Source organism: Pelobates fuscus, chromosome 6 (genome assembly GCF_036172605.1).
Source record: "Pelobates fuscus isolate aPelFus1 chromosome 6, aPelFus1.pri, whole genome shotgun sequence".
In the NCBI taxonomy this organism is placed as follows: domain Eukaryota; kingdom Metazoa; phylum Chordata; class Amphibia; order Anura; family Pelobatidae; genus Pelobates; species Pelobates fuscus.
Window position 1 is genome coordinate 279,981,455 of NC_086322.1, and position 20,007 is coordinate 280,001,461.

Sequence of the window (20,007 nt, forward strand, 5' to 3'; positions counted from 1 at the left end):
TAGATAGGGGGTGAGGCGAAGGAGGTAAATGGCGGGGCTCCCGGTCTCGCCGGACACGACCGACCACCAACCCAACCCTACCCGCCAGCCACCGGGGGGCGGGGACGCGGGGGGATGGGTCTGTCGGGGACCTAGGATCGGGGGGCTGCCTTGGAGGGATGAGCTGCTGCTGGGAGGGTGAATCCAGCACATGAAACACACTAAAACCTAAACGCACAACGAGAACACAGTAAAAGCCGGCAACACTCACCACGACAGACCCATGCGCGTCCACAACGAGCGCAAAGTGCCCCCACAAAGGAATTCATCTCACAACCCCCGACGACACACAGGTGGACATGCAACATGTAGATGCAGCGACACCTCACATCACGGGGACTGACACACATTTACAACACCAGGGTTCCCACCAAACAGTGGACAAGCCGCCCGATGACCACCCGGAATAGACCACTCCAGGTGACTGACAAGAGAGATACATCTATAGCTGAAGTTGACAGACGGGGGAGGGACAGAAGAAGGGACTACGACCCTGAATGTCAACCGGACACCATGCCAAACCCCGACAGGAAAACCTAACCCACAGACAACAGGAACACACACTGGGGGGTTTTCCACCCCGACACACCGGAGAAAACGGACACTAATCACCACTATCCCTGATCACACATGTACCTAGGTTAAGGAAATGACACACCACACTGCACACAAATCATAACCGATAGCTGACCACTTAGACATTGCCGAATATACATGGCGAAACTGATATGCATAGAGGATAAGAACGAAGAAAAAGGGAAAAAAAAAAACCATAAAGAGTACATAGAAATAATGAAAAGAAACACAGCTTAGGCAACATGCACAGTCATATCAACATGGACCAACCAGGGTTGCACTAACCGATTAACAAAGAGACCTTTGTCCATAAGCCTTAATGATATTTATCGACGTCATACCGATTACACACAGACAAATGGGTGACTCGGGCTAACCGTGTATTGAAATAAGACCACCCTAGATCCACACAATACGATACGCCTAACTGATGCGGATCTGCAAATCCGTACCAGATGTTGTGGAAATAGCATAACGGGAGATCTGTGAGTTACGCTGCTAAGTTATGTGACTGTCACGTCTGCTTGTTTTACTTGTCTTACACTTATTACCAAAGGGAATTTACAACTGCTTATCAACCATTGGACCTGCGAGTCCAACATGCTGGGGTTCACCACAACACAAGGTGGCCTGCGCGCCACCAATGCCTGCGTATAAGAGTGTAATGTCTCCAGTAACTCTAGGGGCTTTGTTAGTTTGATTGACGGACCTGCGAGTCGCTACTGAAATTTTTTTCCTCTCAAAGGTAAAGTTGAAATAACACTCAATAAACAAACATATTTAGAAAAAAAAACACTTGCTGTTGGCCTATGAAGTAACACTCCAGGGTACTGGAATGCATTTATAGCCAAAAAATATGATCAGCAGTAGTTACAATGTGACATAAGAGTATTTGTTTGAATGCCGGAAGGAAAGAACCGTGGAATGTAGTAATATTCTAGAACCTGGAATTCTAGAATCAACAGATATTTTAAATACAAGGTCTATCCTATTAACACATACATTATGAAGGATTACAAACTTTATTAATTAACAGCCACCAAGATCACCAACTAAAAACAGAAGGGTTCATTTAATAAGCTGGAAACTCTAGGGAATGACAAAATAAATTAACTGCAACTCTAAGCAAGCAAGCAAGAACATCCCTCAAGCATACAATACTCTAGCCCAGCGGTTCCCAAACTGTGCCGTGAGATATTTCCCCGGTGCTATGATGACAGCACTGGGAACTGTGCCTCCCTCTCCCCGGCCAACTCTGCAGGACCGGAGGGGAGATCAGAGATCACCTTCTCTGGCCCGCTAGCAGTGTACTGCTGGCAGCCGGCAGGGGAGAGAGGACCCGGGGGAGCTCTAACCTGCGGCTCCGCCAGGTTCTCCTCTCACAAGCTCGGAGCATTGCCGAATCTTGCGAGAGTGAGGCTGCTAGAATTCACTCACCATTGGGATCACCAGGGATTGCAGGAAATGTCCCCCCTCCCTGCTTGAAAATTATTATTTATAACTAAAAATATATTCATAAATTTGCCCCCCCCCCCAAAACACACACACACACACACACACACACACACACACACACACTGCTCCCCTCCATACCCGGGATAGGGTCTGTAGTGTGTATGTGGGGCAGCTTGTGGGTGGGGGACACTGCCCCTCCATACACACACACTGTCCCCCACCCACAAGCTGCCTCACATACACACTACAGCCCCTATCCCGACAGATCCCAGGTAAGTTGTCAAACTGCTCTTAAACAGCTTTACTACTTACTCTGAGAGGGCACTACTGGCACCATAACCACTACAACGTGGTGTAGTGGTTATTGTGCCTTGATTATTTATTTAAATAATCTACCAGTGCCCCTCCCAAGATTAGGTTCTGGATCTGCGCTTGAACGGCAAGCATTTCTGCCGAACAGGGGCCCAGTATATGCCGCTGCACTGTACATATATATACATAACCTAGAAAATCTTTTGACTTGGGGCGCCTTGGAAAAATATTAAAATATTAAGGGCGCCTTGAAACTAAAAAGTTTGTGAACCACTGCTCTAGCCGTTTTTTGTGGTAAAAAGAATACACAACAGGGAATGTAATCTATTATTTCATGTATTATACAGAAAATGCATTAAAATGTAATGCAAAATAAATGTAAAACGTTGCTTATTTGCAAATGCACTGCTAAGTGGATCTATTACCAAATAGTAAAGTATCTAATCTGCTTGATATAGCTCTATGCGTCTAAAACCCCTTTTTTCCCCTGACGGCTCTAGTTTTTGTAAAACATATAAGGAAAAGTAAGGATTACTGTACTTTCCTTATATACAGGTCAGAATGACAAAACTTGACAATTATCATACTTTAAAGGGACACTATGGTCACCAGAACCACTACAACTTAATGTACTGAGGAAATGAGGAAATGCTGATTGGCGCAGAGCATGCACAATAGCGCCCCCCCCCCCCCCCATTTTACCTATAGGAAAGCACTGAACTGGCTGAGAGCATCAAGATGAGCTCAGCCACTGCAGCTGGGCCAGCCTCAGCAAGATTAGCATGGAGATGTAGAAAAAGTAAAAAAATACCCTTTAACTCCTTACTGTGGGAAATATATTAAAACGTAGGATTACAGAACATGGTTTTGTACATTAACTGAAAGGGTTGGAAGCTTACAATGAGACTTCAAACACAATAAGCACCAAAGCCACTGCATCTTAATGTAGTGGTTTGGTGCACAGATGTAGCCCTCTTCTCGAATAATGCTAAGCTTTGGCGTTTATATTTGTCTGAGAATCTGCCCAGAGCAGCTGCCTTGCCAAGACTTCCCATTGAGCTGCATTGGGAAGTCTGTGACTGGACCGGCACAGAAATGTCTGGGCTGGGTTACAAGGGTTATAATTGGATGCATGCATGTTTACATTGGGGGTACAACTACTAAATGGAGTTAAAAAAAATATACTGTATATATTTTGGCAGCAGACTGTCCCTATAAGGTCTAAAAAAAATAAATAAAAAAAAAAAGTGATTTTGAACACTGCTAGAGCTTCTCATAAAAAATAGTGAGATCCAATGCTTCTCAAAGACAAGCATCAGATTGGCAAAGCACAGTGATAGTTGCACATGAGCCATACAACAATTTACCCTCTTACCTGGGTGTCTGTTGGGCTCCAGTGCTCCAAAAAAGGAAGCCACGGCAAACGTCATTCGTTGGCCGAGAGCAACAGCTGACCACTTTGAGCCAATGACTCATTCTATGCAATGAAAGTTGCAGAGAATTTACATTAGGCAGCTCTGAACTCCAGTTCCAGGCTGACTGATGACATGCATATGACGCTGCCAGAGGTGAAGTAACATCTCCAGCAGCAGAGGGGTCAATCTCTGTATGTAAACAGTTTAAAAGCAAAATATTGCACATACAAACTACAAGCACTATGGCCACTTCCGATCAATGATATGGTCAGGATGCATGGAGAAACCCTTTAAAGGAATCATTTGCAAATTTCGATAATAGCCAATGGGAATTCACTGTTGGCTGTAGTCAGGACTACAGGGGACCAAAGACTATTTCTTGAGCACTATTAGTCACCTGGACCTGTGTTTACTTCCAAAAAAATGTAACACTTTGTCAACATTCCCCACCCAAAAAAAGACAACTTTCTGTTCAGATAGAAGTTATTATTGGAACACTATGGTATTAGGAATACAAACCTGTATTCCTAACAGTATAACTGCCCCATGCCTCACATTGTGAATATTGTGTTAAAGACCCCGTTCCTCAGCGCTGGCTAGGACTACTTCTCCCATGACGTCAGGCAGATGGAAGAATCTAAAGCGCATGCATGGCAAGAGACTGGTGCTCATTAAAGATTCCCCAAAGCAGAGTGTGGAATCAATGTTTTACTATTGGGAGTTTGATGTGAAATGTGCTCTTACAAAGCGCGAGAACGCCAAACGTCATTTCACAGAGTCAAATTCCGGTAGAGAGCAGGATGTGTCTAGTGGCTGTCTGGACGACTCTATACGGCAATGTTTTACATTTCACCCATGCTTTAATGAGATGAAGTGGTCTGGGTGCCTATAATGTCCATTTAGGCTACTCCAATCAAGGCCAATTCAGTGATTTGAAGTGGTCATAGTGATAAGAATATGTATGTGCAGTGTTTCTACTTCTGCACATCCAGAGATATTTCAATTGTATGTTGGGGGCCAATTGCACCCCCAGCATGTGACATTGGCAGCCCAGAACTCTGTTCCGGGCTGTCAATGCCAATTCTGTGCATATTTTAAGTCTGTCGTCAGCATGCACCATGCTCTGGTGACAGACGTGATCATCTTTTCCTTTGCAGGCGGGGGGGGGGGGGGGGGTAAGAAACGTAAATTATAAATTGGAAATACAATTATTTTAGTTTTTTTCCCCTACTATTAAAGTTTATTATACTTGTGATAAGAGTAATTTTATAGAAACAAATAATGTTTTTTATTTATCTATAAGCTTCTATAAGTTTAATTCCCCCCCCCCCCCCATTACATATAACATTTCACTGGACAGACACAGCAGAATAGAAAGTTCCCAGAAATGTGAATGGCTAGCATATTTACTACTCTTAGTTTTCACATATTAATCCATTGTGCTTTGTTTCTAACACACTGCCCTGGATCACTTTCTGCTGCTTGTATTCCTCGGATTTGCTCTTTGTTTCTGTAACCAATCACTTGAGACTTCATTAATTATTTATAAGCAAAGATACAGGCTGTCTGATGTAAAACTGCACCATTGTTTACTAAAGTCAGGATTGATGGAATTCTCCAAATATCTGACAGTTTCAAATGATGTAATCGGCATTGAAATATAGAATATATACATTTCCTGCCTAAAGCATCACATACATTTATCTCATCATTAAATGTATTTTCCTTAACATTTTACCTCCTCTCAGAATAAAAGAAAAATAGACTGATCGAATGCGTAATAAATCATAAATCTTCACTTTAACACTTCAGCACTGTATAGTTAGTATTTGATAAAAAAAATGGTTGATCTAACCAATATGGACTATTTCAGTGATTTGAAGTGGTCATGGTGGTAGGAGTCAGTATGTGCAGTGTTTTAGCTTGAAACAGTGCACATACAGACTTATTGGCAATTGTGTGCAGGGGGGCTATTTACACATGTGACATAGTAAACCCAGGCTGCCTAACGTCAATTCTGTGCATATTTTACGTACATAACAGACAGACGTTAAAATCTTCCCCTTGCAGGCAAAGCACCTGCAAGGTTAAGCTAGCGGTTTTACTGAAATCGGAACAGGGGGGCCTTATCCATAGTGCCTTTTACACAAGAATAGTTCCCATAGCTCCAAAGGGTTCAAGTAATAAAACATGTTTGAAGACTTTGTATGCCCCTCATTAATGCAACAATGTGCCAAAGAAAGGGTTGAAATTCACAATCAATACATGTTGAACCACACAAGTTTTAAGATCAGATTTTATCTAGACTGTGTTGGGTATGTCCTCTAGCAATTACATACATAGTCACATAGCTGAAGAGAGACGTGTCCATCAAGTTCAGCTTTCCTGCAATGCTAAATTGGATTTCTTAACCAGGTGCCACTCTACCCTCTCAATGAATAATCACACACACAGAAATAAACAGTGCAAAACTGTACAGTCAGATAGCCTCCACAAAATAATCTTTAAGTAAAAAACAACTTACCACTGATGTTTAAAATTAGCAATAATCACATTTGTTGCCCCCGCAAATTCATGTCTCTGAACGTATTAAACTGTGATTATTTTCTCGACTAGCTATAGAGATTGTCATATTTTGAAAGACATCAGAATATCAGATTTCAACTGGTAATTGGGGAAATAGAACAGAAAGTATTTTTGTATGCTAACTAAACCTTTGGAAGAGATGTATAATAAGACCCAGAAGACAAAATGCAAAGCATTGTGGGCAGGATAGGGAGGTGGAGATGCATCTCTGGGGTGAAACTAGACAAAATTACTCCTTATAATGGTGATATTTTTATAGAAGGCAAATTATCTACAAAATAAGAACTTATCACCCACAGCAACTGTACAAGTGATATAACCCCATTCATTTACAGTCAACTTGCCACCAAAAATGCACATTTCAACAAAGCTTTGAAAAAACACAAACCAGAGTGGGCTCACTGTAATTTGAATGACTAACAGAAATAATGCACAAAATAAAAACCTTACAGATCAGTTTGTCTCTTTCGTATGCGGGTTTGGTGCTCCTAACAACATGTGTTCACTACAGAGTCTTTACTAACACCGTTATTACTAAAGTGAAAATTGTGAATTTCAATTTTAAGGCCAAAGTAAATGAACTGGAAGCATAGATTACTTCTGGTGTTGGTCTGCCCCCTCCAAAAAGAAATTAACTTACCTCTTTTCCATCACTGGTCACCATATTCTCCCCTCAGTCTGATCCTCCTTGCTTGACGTTACTACCCCTTGCCTGGGGGCAGGGAGGTTAGGAAGGGTGGACAGAGGCAAATGCGGGTTGCATGTGGGGGCAAAGGCCCCCATTAGTTGTCTGGCACCAGATTTTGCAAAGAATTGAGGGCTGGCTAAAAACACTCAATAACGCTAGTGGATGTGTAGTTACAGGTTCGGCAGCCAAGGAGTTATTTTCATTATGTACAGCATTTCAAAGTGAAACACTGCACAGATTCCAGGCACCATGATCCCTTTAAGTAACTGAAGTGGACATGGTACTTGCAGTAACCCTTAAAATTCACAATAACTCTCGCTTCAGTATATAATCCTGAAAATAACACATTTATCAGAGGCAGCAAAGGAGAACTAAAGGCTGCAGGCAAGGGTTTTTGTTTTTAAACCACCTTATAGTTACAAATTTACTAAAATGTAAACCGCAAAAGATAAGAATGCAATGTGCACATATGACAATTATATTTGATGAGAAACATACCTCCATGCATACATTTTGGAAGCTAAAACCTATTGTTCAATGTGTACACCCTCTCAAAGCACATTGTAAATGGTCTATGCAGAGGTCTGTTGCTTGTAAAGTTTGATTAGGTAGCACTAGTGCACTTTGTATATAAACGTTTTCACCCCTTTCTGCTTTTGGTACAGATCAGAGAGATTAAGTTTCTGTCCAGTTAGCAGCATCTGAATGGTTGATTAATTTTTATTGATTTTTTTTGTAAGTCTCTGAATACTGCAGTATCCCTCTTGCTATGCATTATAGTCCAGATTTTACAGGCTAGCAAATACTGTGCCTTAATTTCTCTTTACACTTAATAGGAGGCTCTTACTAGTGAAACATGAAGCTTTTGCACTTCAGACAGGCATTTCTAAGCACAGAATAAGAAACCAAATATTACAGCTTACTATGCAACATACTTAGTCATTCATGCAGACATAATTATGGGATGCATTATGGAATAATTTACGAGCACAGTTGACCACCATTCATCACAGGTGTCATGACATGTACATTTTAATGGCCAAAAAGCAGCTCTCTATTGATCATAGTATATTTAGATAAGTCAAAAAACATTTACAATGACACTATAAGCACCAAAATGACTGTCTTAGTGTAGTGAAGTTGGTGCACAGATCCTGCCCCTTTTGACTAGTAAAGAATGCAGATACTAGACATTGTGTACATCCAGTGATATGAGCAACAGTGGACTAACAGATCGCAGTGACTGCCGCACACGCAACATGTGTATTCATTGCTTCTCTATAAGAACTATTGGATTGGACAAGTCATCAAAACTGATGACTGCGAGGGGAGACTACAGGTAGGTTTTATGGATTATTTTTTTTATAGGAAGGGCAACCAGTGATCTAAACTAAAAAAAAAATAAAGTAAAAACACATGCACACTAAAAATGTATTACACGAGAACCACTTATGTTCTCTAGTGCTGCCACAAAAATGCAGGTGGGCCAGAGCGTATTACATTATGGTTAACACTCAGTTTCTACTACATCCTACTTCTGCTCCACATCCTCTAATCTACTGGCCCAGCATGGGGAACAAATACAAACTGGCTTCATTGCAAGGAAATCATCATCAGGGCTATGCTGTCAATAAACAGGTGAGAAATCAGACTTTCAAAAGCTATCAAGTAAATCTATACATTCTGTCTAGAGGACCTAGAGGCTGCAATGGAGAAATCCCAGGCGCTGGAAACAAAGTAAGTGATCTTTATTTTACAAAATGTTTACTGAGCAAACAGGGAAGGAGAAGGACAGGGATCACAAAGCGTTTAGGGGACCTATAGTATTGAAATAACGACTTATCTTAAGGACAATAGGTTCCATTTAAGTATGCTGAAATGTGATATGTCTTTTAAAAAAAATAATTTGCCTTTTTCCTTCACTGAGACGTCCTCGGTGCTGCTCACCAAGCACGGAATTCTGGCAACTGACAACCAACCGAGGAACACCCTCCTCATGCCGCCACTTACCACCTTGGCACACCCTGCTACAAATAAATGGGAGTGGCATCAGTGGTGAAGAATCAGACAGAGAACTTGGCCTTGAAACTGGAAATTAAGGTAAGTTTTAGCCATTTTTTTCCCTATTTTTTTTGTAGGGGGGACCAGGACAGGAAGAGTGACTCTTGTGTGTATGGTGCTACGGTGGAAGATAAAATTGAGGTAGCTAGGGACATTTTTTAAAGATAGTCATTCAAAACTAAAATGCACCAAGAAATGCAAATATACCAGCAGATCTATTTTAACCAATACCAAAAACACTCAGGCATATACTGCACTGCTGCCACGCAAACAAATGTTACAAAATCGCACCTCATGTCAGTCACCACTTCAAAGTGAGTATTTTATTGTTTTGTTTTTAAAATAATAAATGAAACATAAGCCTAATCTTTTATATGGCATTGAATATGTGAATATAAATGAAATACTGGTACATCAAAGGGGACTCAGTATCTGACCTCTCATCCCATAAGCACATGCACACAAAATACTTTGAGAACAGGAGTTAATGGGATGTAAAGTCACTTTTTTTAAACTGGGATTTTTCTACCTGAACATGGATTTCTTCTCCTAAGAAGTATATTACATGCCACCCAGTTTTCGTATGAATTACAATAACAGCACCATACTGCATAGTAACAACCCCTGGATGTTGGGCTAAGGTAACATACCCAGGACGCACTTGAAAACCAGAGTAATCTGCATGTACCTTTCCTGGTTAAATACTATATTATTTTCTTTTGAAGGTACGCTTATGGATGGTCATTTGGTTAACATAGTGCGTCACGGTATGCGTTGTACTACGGTTTCTCAGAGCTATTTTTAAGGTTTCCCAGAAGCATTGTCTTCTCCAAACCTGTGTGCTAAATAACACAAATACATTATCTCTTTATTTATATGTAACAACACAGAACTCTCACAAATTAATTTTTTTAGTGCACATTGGTATACTAGCTTTACTTTTAATGTTTTATAAATATATATTGCAATATTAGACAATCTACCTTGCTTACCGAACACCATTACAGACATATATTTTCCAGATGTACAAAAAATAAACTACTTGAAATGGATTTAACACCTTTTGAAACTACTATTGAATTCAAAAGATTGAAGACTGAATAATAGGTGTCCTAAAGATATTTTAATTTAAGGGGCACTCTAAGCACCACAATTACTACACTAATTATTGCCTTGGGAGAGATTCATCTCGCAATTGAATGTGGGATGGCTGATGAACACAAGGTGGTTCATATACCACAAATTAAAACTATTAAAAGGCACTAGGACCACTTCAGCTCAGTGATGTGGCCCTTTAGTTTTAACCCTCATAGGGTAGAACCTCTGACTTTAGGAATTTACCTGTGAGAATCTGCTCTTAGAACAGCGAGTTGCTGTGCATTTGCACTAGCCTCCCAATGTGTCCCTATGGAATCTTGATTTCAGCAAGGGAGGCAGAGCAGCTGTGGTGAGACCAGTACCGAAAGGGCATAAAGGCAAGTAAACTCACCTTTCAAAGGTGTCCGAGGTGGGTAGGAGAAAATATGTTTATATTTGTAATGCTACATTGTTCCTTTTAAATAGTTATTTGAAATCCAATGTACACAATTTATAACAAAACATCAGAGTTAGAAAAGGTTTCCAACAAGCTACATTCCTGACTTTATTATTACATACGTTTAGCAACTTTGATTTTATATTCACTACAATCCAATGAGTAGTAATTAAACTAACATTTGAACAGTTTAGCATGAAAATTCTTACAAAATATGAAGAAACCATAAGTACCACTACAGCGACATTTTCAAATGGTGTAACACGTATTTCGGTTCCTCGTGTGCCAGCATTCTGGTCCACTTCATAGATTTACATTACAATGAAATTCCTCATCCATATTATATATATATGAGACTTCACAGATGAACCCCAAAAAGATCGATTAGATCGGTTGTGGATTAAAAGGAATTTCATTCAGACAAACTGGCTCAAACAAGCTTTTGCACAATTCTAACATACACCAGTTTTGTTTCTATTATGATATGATATGCGTTAAAGAGTGCCTTAAAACCTGCTTCCTCTGGCCCTCCCCTGTGAGAGAGCTCAGATAACAGCATTCATAAGTAAAAAGCTCCCAAACTACAAATCCCCAAAAAACCTTTTCTGAGCAGAAATCAACCTATGCACAGAGCTTTGAAACTGGCAAACAGCCAGTTCAACAGATCTACGAGTTGAAACACAAATGCAAATTGTTGATTGTTTCAATTCTAATCTCTGCAAAGAGGGTAAAACAGCAAGTGCCCAATATGCACCTTGCACTTGCTGGGTTACCCTTGTCCAACTCTTCTATATCCACAGATCTAAATGTGAGACCACTGACTGGTTAGGCCACTTCCTGGTAAGGGTAGAGGACCATACTTCTGATATATCCCATTGTACAGTGCTACGGATGTTGCTAGCGCTATATAAATAATAAAATAGTAATAATATAAAAAGTCTAGTGAGTAGCACAAAAAAAGTTGCAAAGATACAAGGGAATATTTTCTTTACTTTAAATATATTACATTTTTCTGAACAATCTAAGTTATTGGGGCAAGTTCGGTGTGATCTCTTTAACCCCTTAAGGACACATGACACGTCATGATTCCCTTTAAATCAAAATGTTTTGGAGGTTAGGATTGGAAAACACCAAATTTCCAGCATCACATTGTTACTAGTCAGTAGTGTTTTTAATAATTTCCATTCCGTAGCATATGGAAGTTACATACTTAATGGCAGCACTTTTATATACTGCACTACAGCATGGTAAAGTGATTTGAGTCCAAATTAATGTGTGTGGCTAACCACCAACCTGGGAAATGCGAATTCCGGGGAAATAAAAACAGCAGAACAGGATATTGGAAGATCATACTAGAGGTTTGTTTCCAATTTTGCCATAAAACTTCAAGTCCTTGTCAATGGACAGCAATCCCCATTTTAGTGAATAACCCTTCCCCCACTGACACCTTGCAACCCTATTCTAAATATCTCCTCCCTTACGTAAAATATTTTAATCCCTGAATTACAAAAAGTAAAAAATAAAAAGTTACTAATAAGAGGTCACGTATATAATCCCCAGTACAAAGAGACGTGTATAAAATATGTTCCTGTACATACACACACTACACACAAAGGATACCCTGGTTTCAACCATATGTGAACAAATTAAATGATAAAATATAAAATCCCTACTCAAAAGCATATTTATTCACTACTATTCTACAAGGAACAGAGGGGGGGCTTAGCATACTCATTCCCAAAACCCCAATACCACAAGGGACAATGTAAATTGCTTTATTTCTTTTTTTTAAAGCCTCTGCCACACACTAGTTTGGGCAGTGATTTTATTTTTTATTTTTGGGGTGGAGGGGGGGTATTGAAACAAACCCACCTGGAAAGTCAGAAGATGGTACTAAGAATGGGTTAAATCATATCCCATCCACCACAACAATGACAGCCCCTGCCATATCATGGTGCCACCAGTTATGAAGATGGGGGGGGGGGGGGAGGGGGTGGAGGTAAAAGAGCAAAAAAGTGAGGGCAGCTGAGAGGCTCCTAATTGCCCCTCCCTAGGCCGCAGCCTAAACCAACTGCCCCTGTGCCAGAGTGTGCCCCTGATGGAGGGAGGCTGGCTAATTGCCCCCCATGGTGGCAGCTTTATTAACAATCTCCCCCTCCCCCCAGTCAGGCTGCGGCCTAGCTCCCACCCTGGGCCTGTCTGGGAGTTAGAATGTCCCCAGCCCCTCTCACTAGGCCTCGGAGTGAGCTCTCTCCCAGGCCCCTCTCACTAGGCCTCAGCCTGCCTCCCGCCCCGGGCTGCCTCCCGGACTCACCCGCCCTCCCGGGGTTCCTCGGTCCATGGCTGCCGGGACGTTTATTTTCCTTCCTGGCCTCGGTAGCCCCCCTCTGGTCTCCTCCTCCTCCGCCGCTCACGTCACTACACCGAGCGGGGTAAGCCCCCCCCCGCTTCCTCCGTGCGCGCTCCCGGTGCCGCGCAGCTACGTGGCCGCTGCCCGCTCCGTCTGGCGGCCGCGCGCGCGAGTCCTGGGGGTTTACTGCACCGCTCTGAGCTCTGAGGAGGCGGCCTTGGTGCGCATGCTCAGAAAAGGCGCGCGCACGCTTCAAGCGACAAGGGAAGGAGGTGGCGCGCGAGAGCAGAGGGGGTGGGGGGAGTGAAGGCGCGCGAGAGCAGAGGGGGAGTGAAGGCGCGCGCGTGTGCGCGAGGAGAGGCGAATGTTGAGAGAAGGAGAGAGCGCAAAGAGAGAGGGTGGGTGAGAGCGCGCACGCTCGAGAGTGGAGAAGCTGCGCGTGCGCCCACGACGCACAGGGAACGGGGTATGGGTTAATCGAGGGCGCGCCAGCACGCATGCGTCACGTGTCATCAGCGGCAGGTTCAGTGAGTAAGGGCGAATGAGCATGAATGCGCCTGCGCAGAGGGTAGACGGCTTCACGTTCGAGAAAAATCGAGGCGCATGCGCGGCGTGGGGCGGGCTTTTTTCAGGGTGATTGGCAGGTGGATGCCCTTCTAACCCTTCTTTGTAATGGTCCTCCCAATACGTGATAGCGAGCGCGAGCCTTAAAGCGGCAACCGCCTCCCTGCCTGGACGGCGATTAACAATAGAACCAGCGCGCAGCGCCGCTTTAAGTGCACAGCGTGGGAATGACGGACTTAACCCTCGCTGTATTCTTTATTAAAACAGGGAATTAAACACGCAATTAAATAAATAAAAAAAATATTGCAATTACTTTACAACCAGTTCTGCCAACGTGGGACTTGTGCGGAATTTTAAATTTATTTATTTATTTTTGTTAAAAATAGTCATTTTAAAAAAATAAAAATATTTTAAGTCTTAAATTTATTTTCAATTCCAGAAAAATTCACACTTTATTTTAGTTTAAAGTTAAATGTAGAGCTTTAAAATCTGGCCAAAAAATAGCTAATTAGGACATTTCAGTAAGTCCATACCTCCCAAGTGTCCCTATTTACGAGAGACAGTCCCTATTTTATTCTATTTCTCTTTTCTATCCTAATGTCTCTCTTTTCTAGGAGCTCCATATTGTTGGTGTGTCTGCGTGTATAACAGAGCTGCACAGCAATAATACTCCCAGTAATGTGTCTGAGTGTATAACAGAGCTGCACAGCAAAAATACTCCCAGTAATGTGTCTGAGTGTATAACAGAGCCCCGCAGTAATAATACTCCCAGTAATGTGTCTGAGTGTATAACAGAGCTCCACAGCAATAATGCTCCCAGTAATGTGTCTGAGTGTATAACAGAGCTCCACAGCAATAATGCTCCCAGTAATGTGTCTGAGTGTATAACAGAGCTGCACAGCAAAAATACTCCCAGTAATGTGTCTGAGTGTATAACAGAGCTGCACAGCAAAAATACTCCCAGTAATGTGTCTGAGTGTATAACAGAGCTCCACAGCAATAATACTCCCAGTAATGTGTCTGAGTGTATAACAGAGCTCCACAGCAATAATGCTCCCAGTAATGTGTCTGAGTGTATAACAGAGCTCCACAGCAATAATGCTCCCAGTAATGTGTCTGAGTGTATAACAGAGCTCCACAGCAATAATACTCCCAGTAATGTGTCTGAGTGTATAACAGAGCTCCACACCAATAATACTCCCAGTAATGTGTCTGAGTGTATACCAGAGCTCCACAGCAATAATACACCCAGTAATGTGTCTGAGTGTATAACAGAGCTCCACAGTAATAATACTCCCAGTAATGTGTCTGAATGTATAACAGAGCTCCACAGCAATAATACTCCCAGTAATGTGTCTGAGTGTATAACAGAGCTCCACAGCAATAATGCTCCCAGTAATGTGTCTGAGTGTATAACAGAGCTCCACAGCAATAATACTCCCAGTAATGTGTCTGAGTGTATAACAGAGCTCCACAGCAATAATACTCCCAGTAATGTGTCTGAGTGTATAACAGAGCTCCACACCAATAATACTCCCAGTAATGTGTCTGAGTGTATAACAGAGCTCCACAGCAATAATACTCCCAGTAAGGTGACTTTAAACTCAAATAAATGTTCCTTTTCTAAATTACATTTTAGTGTCATCATAAATTGTTATGAGTACATTACCTGATATTTCCCGTAGCAGCTCCGTAATTACATAAGTTACACCCTTAAAATGAAAGTGTGTCTATTTAAAATGTTGGACGATATGCAATGTATCTATGTTTGACAAAATCTTTGGATTTCAATTTGCTGCAATTTGGAGTTTGGTAAATAAACCCTTTAGTGAATAATGTACAGAAAAATTCACCAACTCACCGGGTGGCTCTACTACTTCTTTAATTAGGGATGCTCATAAAAAAATACATTGTGCATTCTCATAATGATTTTATTGTATTATATAAGTTTTATATGAACTTGATGAATGTTAGTTTTTTTTTTTTTTTTTTAAACCAGTATTACTATGTAACAGTGTAAAATATATCCCTACAAAATGTTGCACAGACACCCATTTTATTATTTAAAAATTTGCAAAGACCCCCGACAGTGACATTTCCATTGGGGGTCCGTTGGCCGGGAGGGGGGTGGAGGGGTTAGGTAAAAGCCTTGAAGTTTATGGATGATACTGCAAGGCCCTCCACAGAAAGCAATAATTTCCCTGCAGCAGTCACTAGTGATGGTTGATGGAAATCACATAGCCTGACAGTATTATCAAATACTAATTTTTCGGGGGGCGGGGAGGGTTACAATGCCACTTTAAACTAAATGGATAGCTCCTCCAATCTACATTCAGGGTCAGATCTCCCAATAGGCAGCATAGGATATTTTTTTCAGAATTTATAATGTGCCTTTGATGGTTGGGAGAGATTGTACCAGGAGCCTTGGTCAGTGTTCTCTAAAGTCCAGTCCGTGTCCTATAATTGAAAGCAGAGCTGCAGAAACAGTTATAGATGGTGTAAAACCCAGGGCTGTCCCAGCCTCCGGTGTCTGTGAGTGAGGCTGGACAGGAAGTGGAAGGGATCACTTCCCATCTGTACACTAGCAGCCTCTAACACAGGAAATGCCTTGCAGGAGGATCAGGGACAACATTGTGTGATGTACACTGTATAACAGTTTCTGCATCTCTGTTATCAATCATAGGAGGCTGACTGGACTACAGAAGACATAGGACGGTGAGTACTTTGCACATAACCCTTCAAACGGCACATGCCCTAAACACCTCTATTTCCATAACCCTAAATGTAACCCCTCCCAAAACCTAAACAAACCAATGAATTAGTCACAAAGTTAAGCTGTCAAAGCCTAAACCTGAAAACAACCTTAATCCTAGGTTTAACTCATCTTTTCTTCCCACGAAAACTGAACTCTTAGCCGGTGACGACGGAGACACTGAAGGAGCTTTTGATGAACCTCCAGAAAACACTCTAAGTGGATATGGTGTTCCTACGGTCTGACATAACAGGCCTCGTAAGATGACTGAACTCAGTCGAGGCCTCAGCGAATGACCAGGCTCAGAAGATCACCTCACTCGCGGTGCAGGCTCTAAAACAACAGCAAGCGGTCTCTGACTGGAGACTCACGACCTTGGAGGACTTAAGACTCCAAAAAAACTCGAAGAACAGGGGCATATCGGAGGACGTCCCGGCAGCTAAACTTACGCACCTCCTAAAGAGGCTACTGGCGGCCTTGCCGTCCACCAAAGCAGGCCAAGCATATCTCCATAGACAAATTCTTCAGAGTTCCCAAGCCTCGGAAAGCACCTAGTGTTGTGCTTCCAGAGTAGCAGTGACAAGCCCTAAAGGGGACTTCTCCATACAGATTGGAGAATATGGAACTTACTTTTTTCTCTGACCTATCTGGAGACACACTGCAAGTGGCGGAGCTCCCTGCATCCACTCACCATACTTCTTAGGAACCACAACGTTCGCTATAGATGGCGCGGGTCGAGGACCCTTCAGGTTCTGCATGGCAACTCAGTCCACCCTGTCCAAGACCTACAAGGCACCGCGGATCTCATGGAAACCCTAGGCCTTCCACGGGACGTCAAACAAGGAGATCAGTATCTAATGCAACATCCCACAATTGGGATCCGACGACTATCAACCTGTTTGTCCCTCATAGGACATTCACGGACTCCTATGCTGCGGCCATAACCTGAAGCTACTAACAGATAATAGTTTGCAAATTTAAATTGCACTAGGCTATATGTAGCACCTTACTTTATGTTCAGTTCAGTTTGTATTGTGTTTACTAATTTCTTAACCTGATATTTTGGTTGTCTAAATCTATTAGCCTGACTCTTTACCAGAAGGGTTGGTTTCCCCACTAACACTAATAGCCCCCCGCCTCTAACCCGAGGTTACTCATAAAGCCAAATTTATACCTGACCCGGAGGTGTAAATCTCTGGGACCTAGCAGCCTACAGGTCTTAGTGCATCTCATTTGTCATCATACTATAAAAACTGTGAAAACACTCTAGACATGTCACGCTACACACCAGATATTCATCTATACATAACCTGTACCAGCTATAGAGATCTACACACACATATCTAGTCAGCAGAGTTTAATATCATAATGTGCCTATTTTTACAACCACTTTGTCGTTCATTGTTTTAAATGTGCTCACTAGCACTGTTGTGGCATTGTGAGTTTCTTTGTTCTACGTATCCTTGTGCACGACAAAAATAAAGAATGAAAAAAAGAATAAAAAAAAAACACACCAACTACCTTAATAGTAAATTGTAAAGGGTTACTCTTGGTACCACGACCACTTATCGCTCTCCTCCAGCTGTTCATGGGTTGGTTAGATGTATGAAATCATCAACCATCACTGTGTGTACTTGTCCCTGTCATTTGGTGAGGTTACTTTCAGATCTTCGATTTCCCTCGTGTCTTCCACCTCTTTCACCCAGCACTTGAGGGGAGGTGTGCACGGTTGTCTCCAAAAGAGGGGGATGATTGCCTTTGCAGCGTTAAGGAGCCTCAGGATTACAGACCGTCTGTAAACTGGCATTGTGTAAGAGGAATGGGGCTGGTGACAGTGGTAGAGATTCATCTGTCACCTCCCGTATCACCCTTCTGACTCCCAGAAAGGTTTGACGAGGGCACAGTCCCCTCGTGGCTTACTTTGCAAGTGCTGATTTCTGCTTCTTAGGAACTTTCCTGGCCTTACATCAGTAATCATTATCTTCCAATCAATATACCCGAGAGGAAGTCTTCTGTAAAGCTTTTGTTAGAGATAGCTGTTGTAGTTTCTGTTTCAAGCAGTACACTCCAAGGAACTGATCCGAATTGTTGACTTTGTTGCAGAACTAACAAATTAAAGATGACGAGAGGAAGAAGATACCATTGTGCCAATTCCCAGAGGACTAAGGGATGAACTCTGTCAGCTAGACCAGGAGCTCCCAACCCAGTCTTCAAGTACCTCCTACCAGTACAGGATTTAGGGATTACCCTGTTGTGTCTAAAGAGTTGTTTTTTTCTTCTTCTTCCAAAAACACCTTTGACAACTTGGTAATCCCTAAATCCTGGACTGGGAATCACTGAGCTAGACACACTATGATCCTTCTGTAGTGTTGACTTTTGCAGAAAATTATCATCTACTCTTGACGTTCTACTCTAACAGGGTTAGTTACTAAAGTGAGAATTCAAGGCGATTTCAAATTAAAAAGTCAAAATAGCCTTAAATTTGAAATTTACCTAAAATTCATCTGGAATTCTCACTTTAGTGAATAACCCCATAGAACTTCGAGAAAAGATACGTCGTTTTTCAAGTAACTGAAAACACAAATGCTCCATGTGACGGAGGTCCACAATATTGATTAGAAGGACCTGAGGAAGTATTCAAGGGACCTTGCTGAGTGTAGTTGGAAGTACTTGAATTAAAATTGCAGGCCAGATAAAGTCTACAACCAGTCTCCATTTCCTCTCTGGCTTCCTGAACATGACATAAGCGAGAAATTATTGCTTTGTTATGAGGGACTCCTACTCTGTCCCTGAAAAAAAAACGTTATTATTGGCAAAGAGTTATCAGTTTAATTTTTAATACTGGTATTTACAGATTCTCTTCTATTATGACTATGTATTAAGTCCAAATGATATTGGGATATGACGGATCTCATTCTGACATCTGGAAAGTGGGCTTGGAGACTCCTGAACGGGAAATGTCTCCCTAATATGTTTTCTGTTATCTAAGCTTTAGAGTCTGTTTCTTGTTTTGATTATTCATTGTTGAGATTCTCTGTTACATCTGAAGTTATTAGTTCCCTCATCATTCTGTAAGCCAAGAACACATGACTTCTCTTTTGAAGATTCCAGGAACTGATTGTTATTAGAATCAAAAGGAGTGTTATCATTTAGTAATTCCCCTTGTTTTACACACCATACCCATGGGGAAATATGGAGAAGGAGCAGTTTGTATGTGGACTCTGATGCTCCGGAATACCAGTAACTAATTATATGGAGTCTATGTACAGATGTTTGACTTCAGAACCATGTTTCCACAACCCATGTGTGGGCTTTGTTGGTGTCCTGTAAGATAATATGATGCCCCTCTGCCAACAGTGTGCTCCTTTATCAGTCAATGTCAACACTCCTATCTCATGGTGGTTTCGAGATGAACACTTGTTCGTTAGTGGAACTCCAGTGGCACAGGAATATTTGGAGAAAACCTATTATCAATTTTCTTTTTTTGCAATTGCTCCCTTTAAAATGCATGTATATATATATTTGTTTTTCTTAAAACTCCCTCACGAGAGTTCATGATTGATTGTAATCTGAAAACCGGGACAGATTCTGATACACCAAAATTTGTTTAGATCTTGGAAGCCACCCTAAAAAGGACTGCTTAGACATATACAATACTACTATGCACATCACCTC

At 41.8% G+C, this 20,007-nt stretch overlaps 1 protein-coding gene across 1 annotated transcript in view; it reads right to left on the bottom strand.

The window, feature by feature from the left end:
- ZNF652 (zinc finger protein 652) overlaps positions 1 to 13,185 on the bottom strand; it is a 46,629-nt gene extending 33,444 nt beyond the window's left edge. Inside the window, exon 1 of the mRNA XM_063425533.1 lies at positions 12,981 to 13,185. The gene's annotated coding sequence lies outside the window, so the exon portion shown is untranslated. The remainder of the gene's footprint in view (positions 1 to 12,980) is intronic.
- Between the last annotated feature and the right edge of the window lie 6,822 nt (positions 13,186 to 20,007).